The sequence below is a fragment of the Octodon degus genome, unplaced genomic scaffold (genome assembly GCF_000260255.1).
Source record: "Octodon degus isolate 3935 unplaced genomic scaffold, OctDeg1.0 scaffold00002, whole genome shotgun sequence".
NCBI lineage: Eukaryota > Metazoa > Chordata > Mammalia > Rodentia > Octodontidae > Octodon > Octodon degus.
Genome location: NW_004524578.1, coordinates 5,092,052 through 5,101,966, shown reverse-complemented (window position 1 = coordinate 5,101,966; position 9,915 = coordinate 5,092,052). Strand labels below are relative to the sequence as shown.

Here is a 9,915-nt window from a genome sequence, read left to right as displayed (position 1 = left end):
GGGAGGGGAGGGGAGGGAGGGGAGGGAAGGGAGGGAGGGAGGGGAGGGGAGGGATGCCTGCCGTGTGGCAGCCTGCCTGACTCTGACCGTCACCACCCCAGTCAAGGGTGCCCTCCGTCCCACCCTCAGCAGGGAAACAGGCTCATCGAGGTAAAGCCACCTGCTCAAGACACACAGCCAGTCAACCACGACTGGACTCAAACCCAGGGGTGTCTAGCCAAAACATCCATTTCCTTCTTTTCTCCCTGAAGTTCTCATCCTTGCCAAAGTTCGTCATCAAGACAAATTATAATAACAGAAAAGGCTATGCTCTCCTCCCTGTTGTCCTTGCTGCAGTCTGAGCATAATTTGTGCCCCCAACGAGTCCACATATGAAGGTTCCTGGGTGGTGCTATTGGAAAATGCTATAGACTTTTGGAAGGAGGTGCCCTGAGGAAAAGCCTAAAGTCACCTGTCCTGATTCTTGGTTGGAGATGTGACCATCCTGTCACTCTGACATTCATTCCCACCAATGACCTCTGGTGCTTTCACCTGAGGCCAAAGCAGTAGGTCTGCCTGATCTTTTCTTGACCCTCCAAAATAGAGAACTCCATAAACCTTTTTCTCTTTATATGTTACCTGTCTCCATTATTTAATTATAGTAATACAAAACTGCCTAATACACACCTCTTCTTGGAAGCTCTTAGTTACAAGAACCTCAAGAGGCTCTAGAAAATGTCGCAAGGACAAGAGATGAAGAAAAACTCGAACAATGCACAGGTGTCAGAGTTGACGTGAATAGAGAAAGCCCAAGGCACCATGCCCTCTTGAGTTTCCTTTCCATAATATGGCAAAAGTGGGACTCAGAGCCTCTAGGGCCAAGGTGATCAAGGGGGAAGCAGTGACAGAATACAGTAGGAACAGAGATGAGAACTTGAATACTCTCCTTGGCTAGATTTAGCTGAATGATCATAGTCATAATCCAGAAGGGAGAGTTTTCCACCGGGGCACTGAAACACTTCCCGGTTGGTGCCACCTCTCTCTCTCTCTCTGCACCGCAGCAGCAGCTAAAAGCGCTGACCGCGGCATGTAGTGTGGCCAGGGCCAGCTCAGGTCGAGCCGAGCAGGGCAGTCAGCAACGGCGCCAAGCCCACAAGCCAGGCGAGCACAGAGCGGAAGCTTCTGTGGGACACAGGGATTAGAGGTGTCCCAGCTGGAACTGAAAACTGCCATCAGATCAAATAAGCCCTACCTTTGTGTAACTTAATATTCTTTACCACAAAGACAAAAGGGAAGGGGACACATTTACTCGTTCTGTTCTCACTTTTTGTTTTTTCCCCAAATTTCCTTTTCTCAACAATGACATAGGAGTCGGTTCTCTCAAACCTGACCATAGACCAGCTCTGAAATCATGTCTTCAGTATCTACCCTCAACCCTGAGGGAAAAAGGGAAAGCACGCAACTTCTTCTTGTTTGGTATTTCAAGAACCACCCAGTGACTCCAATTCAAATTTCTCCTGAAACAGTCAGTGTGAGGGTCAGGCTCAAACTGGTAAATCTCAGTTCAAAACATGAAAAACTGAAAGAATGAAAACTCAACATTATGGAGGAGTCAATTCAAGCTGGGCAGGGTCCCTTAAGATGCAGTCTGAACACGAAAGGTGGGCGGAGAGCCCACAGCAGAGGAAGAAGATACTATGCCCACAATGTATGAGGCTCAGTGCCCAGCACCAAAAAAGAAAAAGAAACAAAAATAAACCATGACTGTCATGTCAACACTAGCCAAATATACAGTCACTCAAGAATCCTACAGGTTGGGCTGTGGAGATAGCTCCACGGTCTAATCACTTGCCTCGGCAAGTGCAAGGACCTGGCTTCAGTTGCCAGTACCACCTGCTATACTGGCTCCGCGCTGAGCCAGCCACCAAGATTGGGCGTGGTGGCACATGCCTGTAATCCCAGCGCTTGGGAGGCTGAAAACAGGAGGATCACTATGAGTCGGATTTACATAGTGAGACCCTGTAGGCCCTGTAGATCCTGCCCTAAATACAGGAAAAAAAGAAAAAGAAAAAAAAAATATATATATATATATATGTATAGGCTTAAAGGAATAATATGCTAACATCTCAGTAGTATTTTGGTCTGCATAAAAAATAAATAAATCTGCATGGAATGATTACAACTATCAGGGAGAATAAGACTACAGGACAGACTACCTTGCTAGAAGCCCTCTCTGCTTCCTGCTGGGTTGAGAGTAGTTCAGACTCATGTCTACTCTTTATCCCAAGGCACCATCGCCTCCTTTGGAACAAATGCACAGAAAATAAGATCTAAGGCTGAAGAAGAGAAAACACCTTCATGATCCAAGAGCTGGGTGGGGGTGCAAAGTGGGGGGCTCTTCAATGGGCGTAGTCAGTTTCACCAGAAGGAATAATAGCTCTACATGTTGAACAACAAGAATACACTTAATACTGAACCATGCATTAAAAAATGGCTAAGATGATAAATGTTACATTATCTCACAATAAAAATTTTAGTTTACTAGAAAAAAAAAAAAGGCCACCGAGATAGCTCAGCAGACTAAGTGCCTGCTTAGGTAAGTGCAGGGGCCAGGGTTTGATCCCTGGCACCACATGCCATGCCAGCCGTGCCAGCCCTGCCCCTGGCATGCTGAGCAGACGACCGAGTCCAGGTGTGGTAGGGCACGCCTGTAATTCCAGCACTGGGGAGGCTGAAAACAAGAGGATCATTATGAGTCCAAGCTATGTAGTGAGAACTGCACAAAATACAAAAAAAACCCACAAAAGCTCATGTGCTAAATAATATTCCATAATAAGCCTACAGATTGTCACCCGTCGTTGTAATGAAGGTGTCTCAAGACAAGAAAGCAGGAATCGGAGCTGACACAGCTAAGCCTTAGTCACCTGCCTATGCTGACCACACCCACCAAAGCTCTGCAGAGCACAGTGCAGGCCGGAGGCCCAGGGCTCCCGCAAAGCCAGACTGATCGGGCACCCACAGAGCACAAGGCACAGCTCAGGGACGCGCCACTAAGTCTCCCCACCTTTCCCCCCTGGGCACATGTGCTCAGGAGAAGACCAGGAGGCAGCAGCCGCAGGCTCCAAGGGAGATACCTGGCTGGGCAATGAGCGGCAGACCCAGCTGTCCAGAAATTCCATCCCTGGCATCCAGCTCTGGCTGTGCCCCAGTGAATGTGCAGGTCCTTGGCTGCCTCAGACACAGTTCCTTGGCAGCTGGACCCACCGCCAACAGCATGCTGCAGCCTCCCAGCTGGGTGACTCAGGGACACCGTGGGAGGTGGGGGTGGGTGGCAGATGGGGACCAGATGAACAGGTGGGGGAAGCAGGTGGGAAGGAGCTGCTCAGGCCCCTGGGCACGGATTTTCACAGAGCCGCCACCTACCTGCATGGCCCGGAGCTTATACAGGGATAGACAAGGACTCATAGCTCCAGTAAGTACCCCCAAAAGGAGGGGTTACATTCTCTACCAGTGCCTCTGAGGGGGGCCCCCAAAGCAGCACAACAACATCTCCTGTGCCCAAGATGGAAATGCACACTCTGGAGCCCACCCCAGCCTTCTGCCTCAGACGCTGGGGTGGTGGCACCTTCTGTGTGGGAGGAACCCCCAGGGTGGCTGCCTGATGCTGGAGCCTGAATCCCATTGAGCCTCTCTAACCCTGAGCCAGTAGTGCTGTCACCAGAGAGGGACTTGTCTACTTCATATGGTAATTGGTGAAATTGATGTCATTTTTCCTTCAAATAGAGCTTGCCTGGAATGTCTCTGGTTTTTCATTTCATGGCCTGGTTGTTAAGGAAGCTAAGAACAACTGAATTGCTGTCAAGTGGCCCCATTCTCCAGTTTGGCAGCCCACACCTAGGCTTTCTGGCGTCGGCATCACCTGTTTCCACCTGCGATCTGTTCTTACCAAACATTCTGCTCTGGTGTCGCCCTGCCCTCACTGAAGGAGAATCAAGTCACATGGGCAGAAGGCCTCTCGGTACCTCTGGAAAATCCCCAACAGCCCGGCAACAGGAGGCACCTCATGAAGCAGAAATAGTCCTTGCTTGTCCCTTGGTGTCTAGCTTATCTCCCTCGGTATCACGTCCTCAACCACAGCGTGTCAGGACGTCCTTCCTCCACAAGCGTGAATATTTATGTACACGCCCACACATTTTATTTATCGTTTCGTCCATCCATGGTCACCATGTCCCACCTCTTGGCTACTGGAAACAGCGCTGCCATAGTCAAGGGTGCATGACTATTCAAGATCCCATTCAAGTTAGCTTCTGTAGATTCCTGGAAGTGGCATGATGGGATTTCTATCAAAATCTCTATCGAACTCCACTCCAGGGGCTGAGGAGATAGCTCAGCAGTCTAAACACCTGCCTAGCAAGCGCAAGGACCCAGGTTCAATCCCAGGTACCACAAGCCGTGCCTGACCTGGAACGCTGTGCCAGCCACCAAGACTGGGTGTGGGGGTGCACACCTGTAATTCCAGTGCTGGGGAAGCTGGGACAGGAGGATCACTATGAGTCCAAGCTGCATAGTAAGACCCTGTGCCAAATAAATATTAAAAAAAGGGGGGGGGCTGGGGAGATGGCTCAGTAGAATAAAGCACTTCCCTGACAAGCACAAGGGCCTGACTTCAATCCCCGGTCCCGCTATAAAATAAATAAATAAATAAATAAATAAATAAAATTTAAAAAGGATTAAAAAATAATAAAAATAAAAAAACCTTCAGTTCCGCCTTTGTAGTGATTAAAGGACAGAAGCAGTGGTTGACTTTATTTTTATTTTTTGAGGAAAGAAGGGAGAAATAGGATCTACTACTATTTTCACTGGGGAAAATTTCCTCCTCTGGGTCATCTCTGGAGAAAGACAGGTACCGTTTCCCCCTATGGAAAGCAAAGGGAGCAGAAGCTGTCTGCCTGCTCCAGCACCCTGGGGTGGACCCATTCCCTGAATTCCCCCTAGGGCTTTGACTCCAGAAGGCAGGGAACACAGACAGTCGGAAGATGCTCCTAGGCAGAGGGCAGGCAGTAAAAGTCCGCAGCAGACACCAGCACTCAGCACCGGGCAACCAGCGCCCACCCCTCCCGGCCCCTGGCCTTGCGCTCTCCTGGGGCCTGGCTGGGCCTTTTGGAGTCCCCTACACTTAGGTCTTTCCCATGTTCCGAGCTGCTTGGTCCAGCCTCCTTCTGGTCCTAAACGTTTCTGACTTCAGGGCTAACTCCTTTGCGGGGGATGTAGTAGAGGGCACCAGTGCTCACGTCCATGCTCACAGACTCCATCCACATTTCTGAACCACGTGCATGTGCACCGGATCTGGAGTAAACAATGGCAAAGGTGTAGCGAGTCCTCCCTAGATGCGCTTACCAACACTGGGCACAAGTAGGATGCATATTATAAATTATGGCAAAACATGCACAACAGCAAACCTGCCATCTCACAAATCATTAAATATACAGATCGATGGCTAAATAACCATATCGTTCTACAACCATCACTACTATCCATCTCTCAAACTTTCTTTACTTGCACCACTGAAACTCTGTTCCCATTAAATACTAATTCCTCACATGCCCTCCTCATCTCCGGGAAGTCACCATTCTAACTGCCATTTCTACACATGTGCCTACTCTAGGTACCTCACAGACAAGAGTCACATACTGTGTGTCCTTCTCATGACTGGCCTATCTCACTCGGCACGCTGACCCCCAGGCGCCTCCATGCTGGAGACGTGTCTGAGTGTCATTCTTCAAGGGGGAGTTATTATATCACTGCATAATTACACTTTGTTCATGCATTATACCAGTGGGACGCCTGGGTTGCTTCCAAGTTCTGGCTACTGTGAGGCTGCTACTACGAACATAGGTGTACACATGTCTTGTATCTCCTTGTCTTCAGTTCTTTGGCATGTTAATTCAAAAGTGGTCGGTTTCCTTTTTGTTTCTATGAACCATCATGTTTTCTGTAGTAGCTGCACCACTGTATGTCCCATCAACAGTAACAAGAGTAACCACCACTCCATGACGTCATCAGTGGTCTTCTCCAGTTTTGTTTATATGGATGCATTTATAACCCTCATGGACGAGAACCAGTATTCATCCTGCTTTTGACTTGCATTTCTCTGGTGTTTGGTGATGTCCAATATATTTTCATGTACTTACTGGCTATTTGTATATCTTCTTTGGAAAAATATGTCCACGCAAGTCTTCTGCCCACCTTTAAAATCAGATTGTTCTGCTGTCATTGTTGAGTTTTAGGAGTTCTCAGCAGAGTGTGGATATACAGTAATGCAATATGTAATTTGCAAGTATTTTCTTTCTCTCTGTGGGTTGTCCTTACTCTGTTGACGTGTTCCTGGATGCACAAAAGTTTTAATTTTGATGAAGTTCAGTTTGTTCTTTCTTTTGTTGACAGCTCTGTCTTTGATGTTGACAATTTTTTTTTTTTTTTTTTTTTTTTTTGTAATAGGGATTGAACTCAGCACCTTGAGTTTGCTGGGCAGGCTCTGTGCTGCTGAGCTATCTCCCAGCCCGGCCTTTGATATTATATTCTAGAAATCACAGATAAATTCAATGCCATGAAAATGTCACCTGTGTCTTCTATGAGTTTTATGGTTTTCTGTTTTCCATTTAGGGATGTAATACATTTTTGTATAAGATGTCAGACATGGGTCAAACTTCTTTCTACTGTATGTGAATATCCAGTTTCACAGGACAAACCGCTGAAAAGCCATTTCTCCCTTGAGCAGTACTGGTCCCAACACATATGTGCTGAGTGGCTGGGGAAGAGCAGGGGGCTCCCCTGAGCTGCTGTAGGAAGCCACAGGGGGCTTAGCGTTGTTAAGCGCCAATGTCTTAATTCTGCTGGGAGCAGAATTTGCTGGTCTTGCTGTGGTAGGGACTCTAGAGCAAATAGTGGAAGTGACAGGAAGCCCAGCAAGGAAGCTCAACGAGTTGTCAAAGCCAGACCCTACCAGGTTGTCACCTTTAGCAAGGTACAGTGCGGGCCCTGGTGCTGAGCAGGCATCCCTGCCTGCTGTGTACTCGCTGCTCTGCAGCCTGACCTTGTCACTCCCTGAGCCTCCACGGCACTCTGTAAAATAGGAAAGCAGCAGCAGTGTCGTGAAAGCACCACCTGCTACCAGGGCTGGAGAACATCACAAGGGCCCCTCCTTTCCTCCCACCATAACTCTGCCACGGGCCAGGGGTGGACCCCAACTATGGACTCACAGCTTTGAGATGCTATGAAAACCATGAACACTTGAGACCAAGTTCTCGAGGCTCACAAAGCAATGCGAGCACAGGGTGGGGAGGGCTGGATGGCTCCCTCGCTGGAACCCACCTTAGAGGTCAGGGTGGCCCAGACATGCCTGCAAAGACCCAAGTGGAAAGGCGGCAGGGAATGGGCACCGGCCCACCAGCACCAAGGACCCCATTTCCCACAGCCGGGAGAGAAATGTATTGGAATGAAGGAGGCCCCCGACTCCAGCAGGTTTCCGTGCATATCCAGCAGGACAAAGTCACTTTGGGCCTGCAGCTCCACAAACACTCCCGGGAGGAGCAGAGGGCTCACAGCAGCTGAGTGGTACCTAATGAGGGCCCCTGGCCAACCGCAATCCCTTCCCTTCCTCCTGGCTTAAGAGTTACCGCACTTCAGCACAGAGTCTCTTTTCTTTTTACAGAGTCTCTTTTCTAGAACAGCCAGAGGCAAGACTGAAATCTCCAGATTTCCTACACTGTGATAGAAGGATAGAAGGGGGGAGACGCTGGCAGAGGCAGAGGCTGGTCTTGTCCAAAGCAAGGTGTCACATCTGAAGGCTACTGGTCTGTCAATGCACTGAACAGCAACCCTCCACAGCAGGGCAGGGCAGAGCCTCATGGAGCGATGCCTGCCACAAGGATGGGTCCCCAGGCTCCACTTTCATTTGCCATTAGCCTTGGTCACCTCAAGAATCCAGAGTACAGACAGCTAAAGGGCTAGGTGTCCTCACCCTGTGCTGTCACATAGCAAGATCACCCTTGTTGAGAGGAGGAGGAGACCTTTGAAAATTTCTGATACAGATTTGACATGGCAGAGCCCAGACCTGCCCTCCACAGGGGACTTGTGATGCTCGGATGGATCCATGTAAGCAGCTGAGGAGGAGGGAAGGGTGTCAGACTAAAAGCAAGGAACAGAGCTCCTGCCCCTCCTGTCCTTCGGTCCTGCAGCCGTGTGGGCTGGGCCGTGGGGACTGCTCCCACATACCATGCCCATCCCCCTCCCCGTCCCTGCCCAGATGACACTGTGTGAAAGCAACTACCAAGGCAGAAGCTTTGCCTCAGCGGATATAATGAACATTTCTGCTTTGCACTTGTACCCAGGGTAATTAAAAAATGAATAAAGGAGACGGCAATCTCTGCCGATGAAAGAGTCTGGTGCAGAGCCACCCTCGCCGGCTTCCGGCGGGCAGACCCGAGCACTGTAGCCCGCCATTACCCAGCCTCCAGAGACCTGGGTGTGTGCCAACAAAGGGCTCCGAAGCCATTCCTACAGGGTGAGGTGACATGGGACGTGAGCAAAATCAACGCCTCTGCAGGGTATGTACCCAAAAGAACGGCAGACTGGGGTGCACACAGATACTCGCCCCCACGTTCACAGCAGCGTTACTCAGAGGCGCTGTCTCAGCCCATTTTCCGTTGCTATCCCTGAATCCCACGTCGTGCGTCACAAATCTGAGGTTTATTTAGTTCATGTGTTCGGAGGTGTGGGAGTCTCAGAACAGGGTGCCGGCCCCTGCTTGGCTTCTGGTGAGGGCTGCACCCTTACATTGCAGCGGGTATCATACAGTGCAACAGAGGAGCCCGCAAGCTCCGATCTCTACTTTTCTTATAGAAACCGGACTGTGCCAGGGAGATAGCTCAGCGGTCTAAGTGCCTGCCTGGCAAGTGCAAGGACCTAGGTTCAATCCTTGGAACTGCATGCTGTGCTTGTCCCAGAGCCCCAGTTGCACGTGGTACCAACTGGGCATGGTGGCCCATGCCTTTAATCCTAGTGCTGGGGAGGCTGAGGCAGGAGGATCAATACAAGTCTGAGCTGTGTAGTGAGATCCTGTATCAAATATATAAATTAAAAAATAAAACCTGACTGCCCATCCTCTCGACTTTATCTAGTTCTAATTATCTCCCCACCTTCCAAATGCCATTAACAAATGACTTTTCAGAATTCATGTCCAGCACATGAATTTTGATAAAAATGTAAGCAAGCTGTCAGAAGCCACCAGCCAAAGGTAGAAACAATCTAAGCCGGAACCAATGGATAAGTAGACAACCATATGACACACGTGCATGCAAGGAACATTATCAGCCACAAAAGGAGGGAGATCCCAACACGTGCCCTAGCACATGAGCCCAGAGGACTTCATGCCTTGTGGCATTATGTCAGTCACAGAAAGACAAAGACTGTCCGAGTTCCCTTATAAGGAGGCACGTGGAGTAGGCAAACTCAGAGACAGAAAGAGAAGCAGGGACTGTTCCACAGGGACACGTTTGCAAGACGGAGATATTCTGGAGGTGGATCTTGGTGGCTTATGACGGCATGAACATATCCAGAATTAAACACTTAAAATGGCCTTGATGGTAACTTTGCAGTGTGTATATTTTGCCACCAAAAAAGAAGAAAATATTAGAAAGAAAAACATTTTGATGAAACTCCCAGAGTTGCCGCTGCCCTGAAAGAAGCCTCTAGCAGAATGACCCAGAGCCTGTCACCAGCTGGCTTTGGAGAGGGGCCTATGTGTGGGTGGGGACCTGGGGACACATGCATGCAGCTCAACATGCTCACAAAGCATCACTAAAATACCTTCTGCTTTAGAGCACACCCAGTCTGAGGAAGTGGTCGAGGTAGACGGAGCTTCCCACAGTTCGAGAA

At 49.4% G+C, this 9,915-nt stretch overlaps 1 protein-coding gene across 3 annotated transcripts in view; it reads right to left on the bottom strand.

Annotated features, from left to right (window-relative positions):
* The window catches only part of Adamts17 (ADAM metallopeptidase with thrombospondin type 1 motif 17), a 356,834-nt gene that overhangs the window by 289,105 nt on the left and 57,814 nt on the right, over positions 1-9,915 (bottom strand). The gene's annotated exons all lie outside the window — the stretch shown is intronic.